The 13,877-nt window shown below is 43.6% G+C and overlaps 1 long non-coding RNA gene across 1 annotated transcript; it reads left to right on the top strand.

The window, feature by feature from the left end:
• Positions 1–11,269: 11,269 nt before the first annotated feature.
• On the top strand, positions 11,270–13,877 carry LOC309521338. The gene is made up of 3 exons (XR_014214627.1): positions 11,270–11,390; positions 11,653–11,781; positions 13,198–13,877. It is a non-coding gene; the product is annotated as an uncharacterized lncRNA (long non-coding RNA).

The raw sequence follows: 13,877 nt of genomic DNA, 5'->3' as shown, positions 1-13,877 counted from the left end.
TCCTGGGTCACCCACTCTGGCACAGGAACCGCAACGGTCCTAGCAGAAGCGGAAAAGGCCGGCACACCTTGATGACTATGTTTGTTCCTTTTGTTAGGAAGTTGGGGGGAGGAATGTTTATGTATTGGGTTTAACACTTTTTATGTTACAAGGCGCGTTCTAACTGTCAACGGTCAGTTCTTGTTGGGGCTTTTTACTGTGAAGACCTGTGAGTTCGCCCCCCCCATGAGCCATTGTTACTGTCAATGTTGAATAAACGTAGTTGAGGAACTTATACTGCCTTGGGCTTCTGACTTTTCCGAACATTTAACAACCCCTAAACATTTTTTAAGGGGGGAAAAAAGCACTGGCCGCACCCCGACTTCAATTTGCTCCTTGCCTCAGCACAACCTAGCCGTTTTGTATCCAAGAGCCCTCAATATCAAATGAACAAACAAAAGAGAGCAATTTATGCCAACTGCTGCATGCTGAAAACTCACCCACATTGCAGCTAACCCAGTTCGGAAGAGTTGTTCTGTCAAGATCTCCACAGAATAATTGTCCGGGGCAGGGAGGAACTATCTCAACTACTGTAATCACAATACACCCTTTAGAAATTTTATTTAATAAGATGGTCGTGGACAAGACCTCTTTGTCCTTATTTCAACAGTGATTTTAATATTATTTTTGGGTGAGGGTTGTGTGTGTGTGGTTGCGCTGTTAATGATTACAGGGACCTATGGTTCTGGATGTTCCTGGATGTTGGCACCCAGCCATGACCCCACCAAATCAAACAGCAGGTCATTATAGCTATATATATATATATATATAAAGCTAGATATACAGCTTTTGTGCAAGACTTCAGTTTAAAAATGAAAATGAACCCCCCCCAAACAGAATTGGATTTTCCAGAGACACAAGCCCCCATTTTGCCTATTGTGAAACACAATAAGGAATGGTAAAGTTTCCTCTTGCAAACTTGGGTTTTCTGTGTATCTGAAGAAGTGTGCATGCACACGAAAGCTCATACCAAGAACTAACTTAGTTGGTCTTTAAGGTGCTACTGGAAGGAATTTTTTTATTTGGGTTTTCATTATTTTTTAAGGTATGCACATTCAGTCAGTGCTTTTTTGTGGCAGCACTCAAAGATGGTACAGAATACCATCACTTCTCTTTCTTTTTGTGTGCTGGCACCCATGACAACTCCCCTCCCCAGCATATGAGAATTGGCACATCATTTTTTAACACCCCCACTCCCAAAAAGCACCACATGCAGGTACAAAACTACCTGTGTACATCCTACCTGCCCAGAATGGGGGAAAAACAGCAGAGGGGAGGGGGAAGGAGTGACTGAGGGAAGGGAGTGAAAGAAGGGAGCAGAAACCCACCTATATTCTATCAAACTCTACTCACTGGTGTGTATGGAATAACAACAAAAACAGGGCCGGCCCAAAGCATTGTGGCACCTGAGGTGAACCACAAAATGGCACCCCACTCTTCACCAGGGAAGAAGCGGTTAGTGAAGACCCACATTAGGAAGTGTGGAGGAAAAAATATCTACATCCGTATCTGCTGTCCCTGTAGAGCCTGCCGCCTTAGGCAGCTGTCTCAACCTTGCCTCATGGGTGAGCCGGCCCTGGCAACAAATATCCATGACTGAAAAAACAGGAATGTGTGTAACCCACATAGTTTGCTCCAGATGGTGTTGGACTCCCAACTCCCATCAGCCCCAGCAAGCATGGTCAAAGGTCAGAGATGGTGGAGGCTGCATTCCTTTTTTTTTTTTTTTTTTTTTTTTTTTGTTGTTGTTCATGGTTCTGCTCCTGCCTCCTTTCCTTTTTTTTTTTTTTTATTCAATTTTTATTCATATTCAACAAAAAAAACAAACAAATGTATACACAGACAAGTCAACATAAATTGTCATTCCCATTTCCCCTTCCACACAAACAGAAATTAAACACACAAAATCATAAAATCATAAAAATAGACTTCCCTCCACCCTTTTGGTAAGTTTCTAATAAATTCTATAATTACGTATTTATTTTTAATCTTAGAATTGTCACTGAAAGAGTTTTCCTTTCCCTGCCAGATCATCTTATAAGTCTGTTCCAATATAATTCCAGAATTTACTCCAATTTTTTTTGAATTTCTGTTCATCTTGATCTCTTAATCTGCCTGTTAATCTGTCCAGCTCGGCGTAATTTACCATTTTAACCTGCCATTCATTTATACTAGGTACAGTTTCCGATTTCCAATTTTGTGCCAGCAGGATTCTTGCAGCTGTGGTGGCGTAGAGGAATATTATTTTATCCTCACTTTTTATTTCTTTATCCATTATTCCCAACAGAAATGACTCTGGTCTCTTGGGAAAAGTGTATTTCAATATTTTTTTAAGTTCATTGTAAATTAGTTCCCAAAAGACCTTCACCTTACTGCATAACCACCACATATGGTAAAGATCTCCCTCTACTTCACCACATTTCCAACATGTCCTGTTCTTTAATCTGTACATTTTGGCCAATTTCGCCGGCGTAAGATACCATCTGTACATCATCTTCCAGATGTTCTCTCTTAATGCCATACAGGCCGTAAACTTAATATTACTGTTCCACAGTTCCAACCACCTTTCAAAATCGATATTATACCCAAAGTCAATTGCCCACTTAATCATTACTTCTTTCACCTCCTCATCTTTTGTGTACCATTCTAATAGCAAATCATATATTTTAGATAATATTTTGTTCTTTCCTTCTACTATCTCTATGTTAAATCTTGATTTTTTATCTTCGAAGCCTATTTTCCTCTTATCCTCTTTTAGTAGGTCGTTCACCTGATGGTATTGTAACCAACCAATGAATAAATGTTTTATCTCTTCATAAGGTTTAAGTTTGGGTCCTTGTTCCGTTTTTCTTACCAGATCTTCATAGGTAGCATTTCCCCCCTCCATGTTAGTTTTCTTAATTGATAAAACCTCTATTGGTGAGATCCACCAGGGGGTCTTTCTTTCAAGGAGATTTTTATTTCTCTCCCAAACCTGATATATTGGTCCCCTGAAGATATGGTTCAGGAAGCCCCTATGGACCTTCACCTTCTCATACCAGAGGTATGCATGCCACCCATACCAGTTGTTGAAACCCTCCAGGTCCAACAAATCTCTGTTCTCTAACTTTATCCAATCCTTTAGCCAGAGTAGGCATGCTGCTTCATAGTAAATGCCCAGGTCTGGTAGTGCAAAGCCCCCTCTTTCCTTTTTATCAATCAATATTTTCATTTTTATCCGTGGTCTTTTCCCCTGCCAGATGTATCTCGCCAGGGCTTTCTGCCACTCTTTACATTGTTTTAAACCTTTAATTACTGGAATAGTTTGGAATAAGAACAGCATTCTGGGCAAAATATTCATTTTAACCACTGCTATCCTCCCCAAAAAGGAAAGTTTCATCCTCCCCCAAATTTCCATGTCTTTCTTTATATTCCTCCAGGTGACCTCATAGTTATCCTTATATAAATTTAGGTTTTTGGCCGTAATCCACACTCCAAGATATTTCACTTTTTTAACTGCCATTATTTCCGCCTTTCGTTCTACTTCCATCATCTCTTCCTTATTTAAGTTTTTAACCAACATTTTAGTTTTATTCCTATTAACCTTAAAACCTGCCACACCCCCAAATTCCTCTATTATTTGTAAGGCTTCTTTGACACTCTCCTTTGGATCTTCTAGGGTCAATACAATGTCGTCCGCAAATGCTTTGATTTTATATTCCCTTTTTCCCACCTTAATTCCTTTCACTTCTGTTGCCTTCCTCAATCTCTCATTGAGTATTTCCAATACTGTTATAAATAATAAAGGGGATAGGGGGCAACCTTGTCTAGTTCCTTTATAGATATTGAAATATTCCGTTGTGGTGTTATCTATTACCAATTTTGCTTTCTGCTCCTTATATATTGCTTCTATCCCTTTTCTAAATTTTCCTCCTATTCCCATCATTTCTAAGCTTTTCCTTAGGAAGTCCCACGAAATATTGTCAAATGCTTTTTCAGCATCTATAAAGACCAGAGCGGCCTGTCTATCTATTTTCATATCCAAGTATTCGATAATATCTATCAGATTTCTTACATTGTCCCGTAGTTGTCTCCCTGGAAGGAAGCCTGTTTGATCTTTATGTATTTTATTAATCAAGACCTTTTTTAATCTTTCCGCCATTATATCTGCGAATAGTTTATAATCATTATTTAATAATGAGATTGGCCTGTAATTCTTCACTTCCATATTATCTACGTCTTTTTTGGGGATCAATGTGATATATGCTTCCTTCCAGGTGTTTGGAATCTTTCCTTCCCTCAATACATTATTCATCACCTCGCCTAACACTGGGGATATTTGATTACTTAGCATTTTATAATATTTGGCCGAGAGGCCATCTGGCCCCGGGGCTTTCCCCTCTTTCATCTTTTTTATTGCCTTCTTTATCTCTTCTTGACTAATTTTCTGATCTAATAGCTCTTTTTCCTCTTTTGAGATTTGTTTCAAATGGTATTTTTGTAAATATTGGTCTATTTCTTGTTCTGTTTCATTTCCTCTTTTATACAGATCCTTATAGAATTTCTGAAATATCCTTTTTATTTCTTTGGGATCTTCCACAATTCTTTCTCCTTCTCTTATTTTACTAATCGTATTTTGTTTCTTCCTTTCTCTTATTTGCCATGCTAGATACTTCCCTATCTTATTTGCGGATTCAAAATTCTTTTGGTTCAGTAATTTAATTTTCCACTCTATCTCTTGATTTATTATTGTAGAGAATTTGGCTTGTAATATTTTTAAATTCTGTTTTATAGTCTCATCGCTAGGGTTAATAGTTAATTTTCTTTCGTTTTCCATAATCTGCAATAGAGTCTCTTCTTTCTTTGTCTCTTTTTCTTTTCTTGATTGGCTGTTTTTCTGTATCAAGAATCCCCTCATAACTGCCTTTCCTGCATCCCACACAGTTTCTATGGGGGTTTCTCCATTTAAATTCCACTTAAAATATTCTTCAATTGTTTCTATGGCCTTATTTACAATTTTCTGATCATTAAATAGAAATTCATTCATTCTCCATCTACCTATTTTAACATCTTTGCCTTTTAATTCAATCGTGACCGCGTTGTGATCGGATATTATTCGTGTTTGAATTTCAGATTTAGTTAAGTTCCGTATCAGTTCCTTCGAAATCCAAATACTATCTATTCTCCCCCAACTTTGATTTGGGTTTGAGAAAAAAGTGAATTGTTTCGTAGTGGGGTTCTTAAATCTCCATGCATCAATTAATCCCAAATTGTTTACCATGTCGAAAAAGGATCGCGGCAATTTACCATCTTTCATCTCTTGTCTTTTTGTTAATTTGTCTATATTTGGAGACACCACCCCATTGAAATCTCCCATCAATATCAATTTATGATCCATCCAATCCATCAATATATTACCTAGTTCAAGAAAGAAAGCTGATTTTTTATCATTTGGAGCATATATTCCAACCACAATTATTTTTTCTCCATGGAACACCATCTGGACTACAACTACTCTCCCTTGCTCATCTTTATACAATAATTGTGGGTTGTACTTTTCCTTAATATATAATACTACCCCTCTTTTCTTAACCTTATCTGAGGTCACAAAATCCAATCCTAGTCTCTTATTACTTAATACCCTTTTATGTTTGTTTATTACGTGCGTCTCTTGTAAACAAATTAAATCCCAATTCTTTTTTGAAAGTACATGTGTAACCTGATTCCTTTTATTTTTATTGTTCAGCCCATTCACATTCCAACTTAAAGCTTTTAAAACCATCTGCTATATTATAATAACCAATTTCTCTAGCCTAGATAGAACCTACTGTTCCTTGTCTTCCCTTTCTTCTTCTTCCCTTTCTTCTACTGAGTTCTCCTCTCTTTCCTCTTCCTCGCACCCTTCTTCCTCTTCAACCCTCAACTGTTCCCCCCTTTCCTCTTCTCCCTCCAACTTTCCCAACTCCTTCTCGTATCTCCTTACAAATTTCTGAATTTCTGTAGTGGAAGATAGTTTAAACCTTTTTTCCTTAAAGTAAAACGAAATGCCTTCCGGGAACTCCCATCTGTACAAGATCCCATTTTTCTTCAATTGACTTGTTAATTTTTTATATGGGTCTCTCCTTCGAAGAAATCTTGAAGGGATTTCTTTAAAAAAAATAATTGGGTTTCCTTCAATAAATAGCCTTTTGGTATGGTTCTGCCTCAATATTTCATTTCTTATCTCTAACGAGTTGAACATCACAATTACGTCTCCTGGCAATTTTTTCTTTTTAACTTTAATCGATTTTGACCTAATTCTAAAAATATTTACTAAATGATAATCTATCTCGTCCTCTTTCTTATCTAACCAAGTTGCCAGCTCTTTTATCACTTTGGTTCTGATATTCTCATTTAAATTCTCAGGTATGCCTCTAAGTTTCAAATTGGATTGGTTTTGCCTCATCTGCATCATAGCCATATTATCCAGCAAATCTTCCTGCACCTTTTCTATCTCTTTAACTTCCACTCTAATCCTGTCCATCTCCTTCTTACTGTCTTTCGTATCTTTTTGCACCCTTTTCACTGAATCCTCAAGGACCTTAGCTCTCACCGATAGGTCTTTAACCTTCCCTGTCAGTTCCCCCACCACTCCCTCCAGTTTCTTATCCAGAGTATTTTGCATTTCAAGAAATTTCCTTTCCATGTAATGTTCATTATTTTTAAATTCTTTTCTTATTTCAGCCATCAAACTGCTATAGTCTTTAATCTCTTTCGCCTCCTTGCCTTCTTCTTGTCTTGATGGTCTCCTTTCCGCTGGTGTTGCCACCCCCTTCTTTGAGCCATTTGTCATTTTGAAGACTTTTAAAAACTTAATGTTATTTCCTCCTTTGGTCTCCGAAAAAGAGATTGGATATGAGAGTAGCAGCTCTAGCGTGTTTCACATAGTATAGCACAGTTCACAGCTTACCTCTGTAAATTGATAAGTCACCGGGGATGTCGCAGGGGTAAAGTGTCGAATGATCGGGCAGTCTCCAGGTACCTAAGTTTTTGTTCACTTTTAAGTTCTTATATTCCTGAAGATGGATATGTTGTGAACCACAAAGCTTCTTCTAAACAAAGGAGTAGAAGAGCTACCGCAAAATTTTCTTTATGTTCAAAACTGATTACTGACGTCTCTTATTCCCACTTTATCGTATGTCCCTTTAAATCCAAATAAGTATACAGGCAAGATAGAGTCAGGTGTTGAATATCAGGAACCAAGCCCGAGTCTCCTCCACCACAACGTAGAGTTGCCCACACTTTGTCCCAACCACCTAGCCCGCACTGCGAACCAAAGGGGTACACAGCTCTGTCCTCCACTTCCCTCCTTCCCCTCTTCAGGCACCACACCCAAGGGGTCTGGGGGTGGAAAACCTTTTTGCACAAGATCCGTCAATTATAACAACTTCCAGATGTGCCAGAGATTCTTCCTTTCCAGCCTCTCTAGCTCCTTCAAAGTCCCTCTGTAAAAGGTTCCACAGAGATAAGGAAGAACGATATGCAGGCGAGATAAAGTCAGGTGTTGAGTATCAGGAAACCCGTCAATTATAGCGTCTGCAAAATGAACCAGAAACTCTTCCTTTTCTTCCCCTCTAATTTCTTAAAGAGTCCTGTTGTCAAAGGTTTTCATTATTGTCTCACCTTCAGCTCTTTATACTTTACACTCCTGTTTGTTACTTTGTAACCGGGGTTGTTCTTTTCTCCTCACTTAGCAGCTAGTTTTTAACTCTTACTTCCTCTCTCCCAGCCTTTCGCTGTACTCCATTTTCTATCTTACCGCCAGTGGTGGAGTCCTCCTCCTTTCGCCATAGTTTCGTCTCCGCTGGGTTCTTACAGCAAAGTTCCTTTTATTTTAGTTAAATTCTTCTTCTATATTTTCTTTTATCACCTCTGCATCGTCTGCAGGATTTTTAGCCTATTTCCCAACTTTTCAGCTGCTGTTGGAGATCCGCCGCTTTCCCTCGGAGCTTGAGGCTTCACAACATGGGGTCTGGTGCTTCCCTCACGCTGCGGCTCCAGCCCTGTTAAACGCCGGCAACAGGGCGAGCACAAGCAGCGTCGCTGGGTGCATTGTCCCCCAGGATAATCCTCCTGTGGTTTCGGGGTTCACGGAGCCTTCGTGACCCCTATTTCGACCCGTGTTGTTCGAGACTCCCCCGGAGGGTTGCCTCGCGCTGGTGGAGGCTGCATTCCAGTGACATCTGGAGGGCACCATATTGGCTACCACTGGTGTAAGCTAACATGTCAGTAATTGCCTTTCTGAAAATGTGCTGGTTTCACCAACTCTTTGCTTTCGTTCTTTCTTTTTAGTTACTTTGCAAGGGCTATACAGTGGTACCTCGGGTTAAGTACTTAATTTGTTCTGGAGGTCCGTTCTTAACCTGAAACTGTTCTTAACCTGAAGCACCACTTTAGCTAATAGGTCCTCCCGTTGCCGCCACGCTGCTGGAGCACGATTTCTGTTCTCATTCTGAAGCAAAGTTCTTAACCTGAAGCACTATTTCTGGGTTAGCGGAGTCTGTAACCTGAAGCGTATGTAACCCAAGGTACCACTGTATACTCGGCAATTTTGGACATTTTCGTTTAGAGAAAAAGGCAAATAAGAGGTGACAATGACAGAATCTGATACAATTCTGCATGGTATGGGGAAAGTGGATGGAGAAAGGTTTTTCTCCCTCTCTCATAAGACTATTCTTCTTACTCTTGTTCTTATTCTTAGTGACCATCCAGTGAAGCTGAATTATAGGAGGATTCAGGGCAGATAAAAGAAAGGACTTCCTGGCACAGCACATAACTAAGCTATGGCGCTTGTTCCCACAGGAGTCAGGGATGGCCACCAACATGGATGGCTTTAAAAGAAGACACAGGAAATTCATGGAGGATAAGACTATTAATGGCTACCAACCCCAATGGCTATGCTCTGCCTCTGTGGTCAGAGGTAGCAATGCTTCTGAATACCAGTTGCTAGAAGCCACAGGAGAGGAGAGGGCTCTTGTGCTCGGATCCTGCTTGCAGGCTTCCCACAGGCATCTGGCTGGCCACTGTGAGAATAACCAGTGGCAGGTGCACGGTGGCAGGGTGAGGCCGGGCACCCATAGAAAATGTTTTGTGGTTGCCTGGGCCCACAGGGCTCCCTGGGGTTGGTGCCCCTGTGTGTGTGGTCAAACAGTCTTTCTTTATATACAGTGGTGCCTCTGATTGCGAACGGGATCCGTTCCAGAGGCCCGTTTGCAACATGAAAAGAACGCAACCCACAGCGGTGTGTCTGCGCATGCACGGGTTGCGATTCACTGCTTCTGCAGATGCGCATGATGCCATTTTGTGTGTCTGTGCGCGCGACGAAACCCAGAAGTAACCCTTTCCGGTACTTCCAGGTCGCCATGGGACGTAACCTGAAAGAACGTAACACAAAGCGGACATAACATGAGGTATGACTGTAATAAGAGGGATGTTGTAAACATATCCTTACAGTGGTACCTCGGGATGCGAACAGGATCCATTCTGGAGCCTGTTCGCATCCAGAAGCAAACGTGTGATGGCACGTCTGTGCATACGCGGGTCGCTTTTTGCCGCTTCTGTGCATACACGTGACGTCATTTTGAAAGTCTGCGCATGTGGCGAAACCCAGAAGTAACACACTCCGTTACTTCCAGGTTGCCGTGGAGTGCAACTCGAACACGTTCAACATGAAGCATATTCAACCCGATGTATGACTGTATTTCTATCTGTGAAAGCAATCTTTTACAGTGGCAGCACCTACACTTTGGAACTCCCTCCCTACTTACATCACTGTACTCTTTTTGGCACCTGCTAATACCCTTTTTTGTTCAGATAAGCCTACTCAGATATGTAGAATGCTTGCATGTGTTTTAATCCGTTTTTACCTTACCACCGATTGTTTTAACTGTTTTCACTGATAATTTTATTCTTTTTCATAGACCACCTTGAGTGGTTTGTTTGTTTTTTAAGCAATTGAGCGGTGTATAAATGTCATGAATCAAATAAAAATAAAATAAATAAAACTGAGCCTGAGCAGTTCCAAGGTGTGGCTGAGTCTACACATTGCAGCTGAATTCAATGGCGTGGCAGGGCTGTACCACTTCAGGCTGCCTGTGGCAGGGGATCATTCTCTCTCTTTCTAACTCATTCACACTGTGCAGAATAAAAAATTTTAAAAACCCTGCAAGAAAAACAAAAAACTAGCAGAGCAGCCTGGCTTAACCTAAAAACATTTACTTCCTGGTATGTTAATATTTTTTTACTTGCTGGAAATGGTAGCTGCTGTGTTGTGTAAAAAAAAAACAAAAAACAAACCAAGGGAGAGCATTAAAAAAATGATCCACCCCCCCTCAGCAGCCTGTAGTGGTACAGCCCACACTATCCTCTCCTTCTGCTGCTAAAGCAGACCTATCAACCAGGCTGCTAACAAGGAGACCAAACATCCCTTCCAAACCTTAATTAAAAATAAAGGGGAAACCCACATCTGGTTTCCCAGCAGCACGGGAGTGACTCATTCCAGTGCCATGGCAACATGCGCGCACGCACACACACACACACACGCACAGCCTTTTATGAACGAGTAATCTAATATATCTCACTCATGGCAGGAATGAGTCACCAGTTGTCAATGAGCAGAAACGTTTTCCTCCTCCCTACATAACCAGTCTCGGACTCCACGCTTTCAGCATCCTCTCTGCAACTTTCAGAAACCTTCCCGAATATGCCCGTCCCCCCAAGAAAGAAAGAAACCACATCGCCACAGAGCCTTGCCACAAGCGGAAGGACAGCTCATGGGCAGAGCTCTGTGCCCATCCAGGTTGAGTCAATGTGGAGGATTGCAGAGGTGGACTGGCACCAGGTCTTGCGCATTCTGGGGTTTGTTCTGAATAACTGGAATCCCCGTGGTTAGAAGGGTGGGTGAATCTGCCAATTTCAGTTTCTCTCAGTTTCTTCTTTTTCTAGTCTTAAAAAAAGTTCTCCATATTTCCACATGCTTCCCCCACCCCCATCTAAAGTCAACATAAAAATTCATCAGCACTCGGGTGCGAATTGATTCTGCTATACATACAGTGGAACCTCGGTTGTCGAACGTAATCTGTTCCAGAAGACCGTTCAACTTTCAAAACGTTCGACAACTGAGGCACAATTGCCGGTCGGCAAAACCCATTGAAGAAATGGAGAAACGAGCCTCGGAAGCCATTCAACTTCTGAGGCGCGTTTGAAAACGGAAGCATTCACTTCCAAGTTGTCTGTGTTCAAAAGTCGAAACGTTTGACTTCCGAAGTGTTCGACAACCGGGGTTCCACTGTGTTTCTGAATGCACGTTCCCCTACTATATTACACTTCTGTAAGTACTGTATTTTTTGCTCTATAGGACTCACTTTTTCCCTCCTAAAAAGTAAGGGGAAATGTGTGTGCGTCTTATGGAGCGAATGCAGGCTGTGCAGCTATCCCAGAAGCCAGAACAGCAAGAGGGATTGCTGCTTTCGCTGCGCAGAGATCCCTCTTGCTGTTCTGGCTTCTGAGATTCAGAATATTTTTTTTCTTGTTTTCCTCCTCCAAAAACTAGGTGCATCTTGTGGTCTGGTGTGTCTTCTAGAGCGAAAAATACAGGTATATATTTTCACTAATATATGCACAGCATATGCATCTGCAGCCAAGTTGTGGCTGAATGGTTGAGCCCATGTTTTGCATGCAGAAGGTCCTAGGTTCAATCCCTGGCATCTCCAGGAAGAGCTTAAGGCAGTGTTTCCCAACCACTGTTCCGCGGCACACTAGTGTGCCGCGAGATGTTGCCTGGTGTGCCGCGGGAAAAATTAAAAAATTCGAAAGATTTTTTTTTAAAAAAAGTCAAATTTTCAATTGGGGCGCCGTCACTAGATGATCCCTGGGGTTCCCTCCCTCCCTCCCGCTCTGCGCCTCCCTCCTCCTCCTCCTCCGGGGAGGCCCTTCCTGGCTCTCGGCCAAGGCTTGGCGGCTGCCACTCACTCGCTCGCCCACCCGTCCCTCCATCCCTGCACCCGGCCTCTCCCCCTCCGTCCCCGGCGCGGGGGCTGCCGGGATCCGTAGTCCCCTCGCCCTTGGGCTCCGCGCCCGCGCGGGGTGCGCAAACTACGTTTCCCAGCGTGGCCTGGTGGGCTGGGCATTTTGTTTGAAGCGCTCTTCTCCCGGCCATGGAATGAGCGCGGCGGCGGCTGGGCGGGCAGGGGCTCTTCCGCGCAGACCCCGCGCAGCCTGCCTGCGCCCCCGCGGAGATCGGGCGGCAGGATGGAGCCCGGGGATCCCCGCGGAGGCGGAGGCTGCCCCCCAGGTAGGGCTGCGTCGGGGTTTTTTTATTTTTGCAATGCTGCATCCGCGCCGGAGGGGACGCATCGGACCGCGGGGAGACCCCTTGGCGGGCGTGCAAGGCAATGCATGCGTGCAGGCGTTGCATGGAGTGCAGTGCAATGCAATGGCAACGCGGCGCCATGCATGCATGCAACTTCCACCGGCGCTCCGGACTTGGCAGGTGAGGGGGGTCCCCAGTGGGTGGCAGAGAGAGCCGGGAGGGCGAAGGGGAGCCAGGGGGGGAGCAGCGCTGCTCCCCGAGCCGAGCCCGGGGGGAAACTTCAGCGTCGTTGCGCCGGGTGTTGGAAGCGGAGGCTGGCGGGGGCCCCTCACCTGCAAAACCTGGTCGCCTCTCATATATTTCGTGCATTGCATTCATCGCCCGCTTTCTCCTCCAAGGAGCTCCTGGGGTCGCGCGTTGTCCTCCTCGTGTTATCCTCGCAACAACAGCCCTGCGAGGTGGGTCAGGCGAGTGGCCCAAGGGAGCACCCAGGGATTGTCCTGGCCAGGTGGGGTGATTTGAACCCTGCTCTCTGCCCGGTCTTCGTCCTCATTTAGTCCCCACATGTGCATGACTGTGCATGACTGAGGTTTTCCCCCCTCGTCTTGGCTATGGTGTGAGTCTGTGCTGTTAATTAATGGGGTTCTGCCTTCGGAGAAGATGAGCCAGCCCTCAAGGAGGCGATTATGTAATTTGCTAGCAATTCATGTCCCTCCCGGCGTGACGCTGCGCGCTGACGTCATGGGGCTGTAATGGTGGTGTGCCTCGAGATTTTTTTCATGAAACAAGTGTGCCTTTGCCCAAAAAAGGTTGGGAAACACTGGCTTAAGGAACCCTCTGGAGAGCTGCTGCCAATCAGTGTCAACACTGAGCTAGGCAGGTCAATAGCCTGCCTCTGCATAAGGCAGCTGCCTATTTAATTTGGTCCTTCATTTGGAAACATAAGGGCTAGAGTCTTACTTTAAGTTTAGGGAGCACACCATAGCTCAATGCTAGAGCATCTACCATGTTCAAGCCACAGCCATCTTCAGGTAGGGCTAGGAGAGACCCTTGTCTGAAACACTGGAGAGTTGCTGATGGCCTATGTCAACAATATTGAGCTAGACGGACCAATGGTCTGACTCTATCTTCCTAATCAGAAGCTTCCTGGCTCACAGCTGATGCTTTCAACCACCACATGGCACCCATTCTCACAGCTCTCCCCTTGTTCAAGTCCCAGCACCCACAAACCACAGCACAGAAAACATGGATTATGCAACAGCGTTGTGGATCTTGCCAGCTCCTGCCAGGTGGAATACCTAACATGGGATGGAAAAGTTGGCTCAGGAAGCACCCGACTTCACCATTCAGGTATCAACAGGTTTTCACCTGGATTGGAAACCGCTTGGAATCAGGCCCATTTTGCTTTCCGGGCCAAATCAAAGAACATTCCAGGCAAGAGGGAATTGTGATCTTCCTGTTTGCACAGACAACAGCTTCTGTCTTGAGTCTGGAACAATGGAGCATCTTT

The sequence above is a fragment of the Podarcis vaucheri genome, assembly GCF_965113315.1.
Source record: "Podarcis vaucheri genome assembly, chromosome: 16".
Classification (NCBI taxonomy): domain Eukaryota; kingdom Metazoa; phylum Chordata; class Lepidosauria; order Squamata; family Lacertidae; genus Podarcis; species Podarcis vaucheri.
This window is presented reverse-complemented; position numbering and strand designations above follow the sequence as displayed.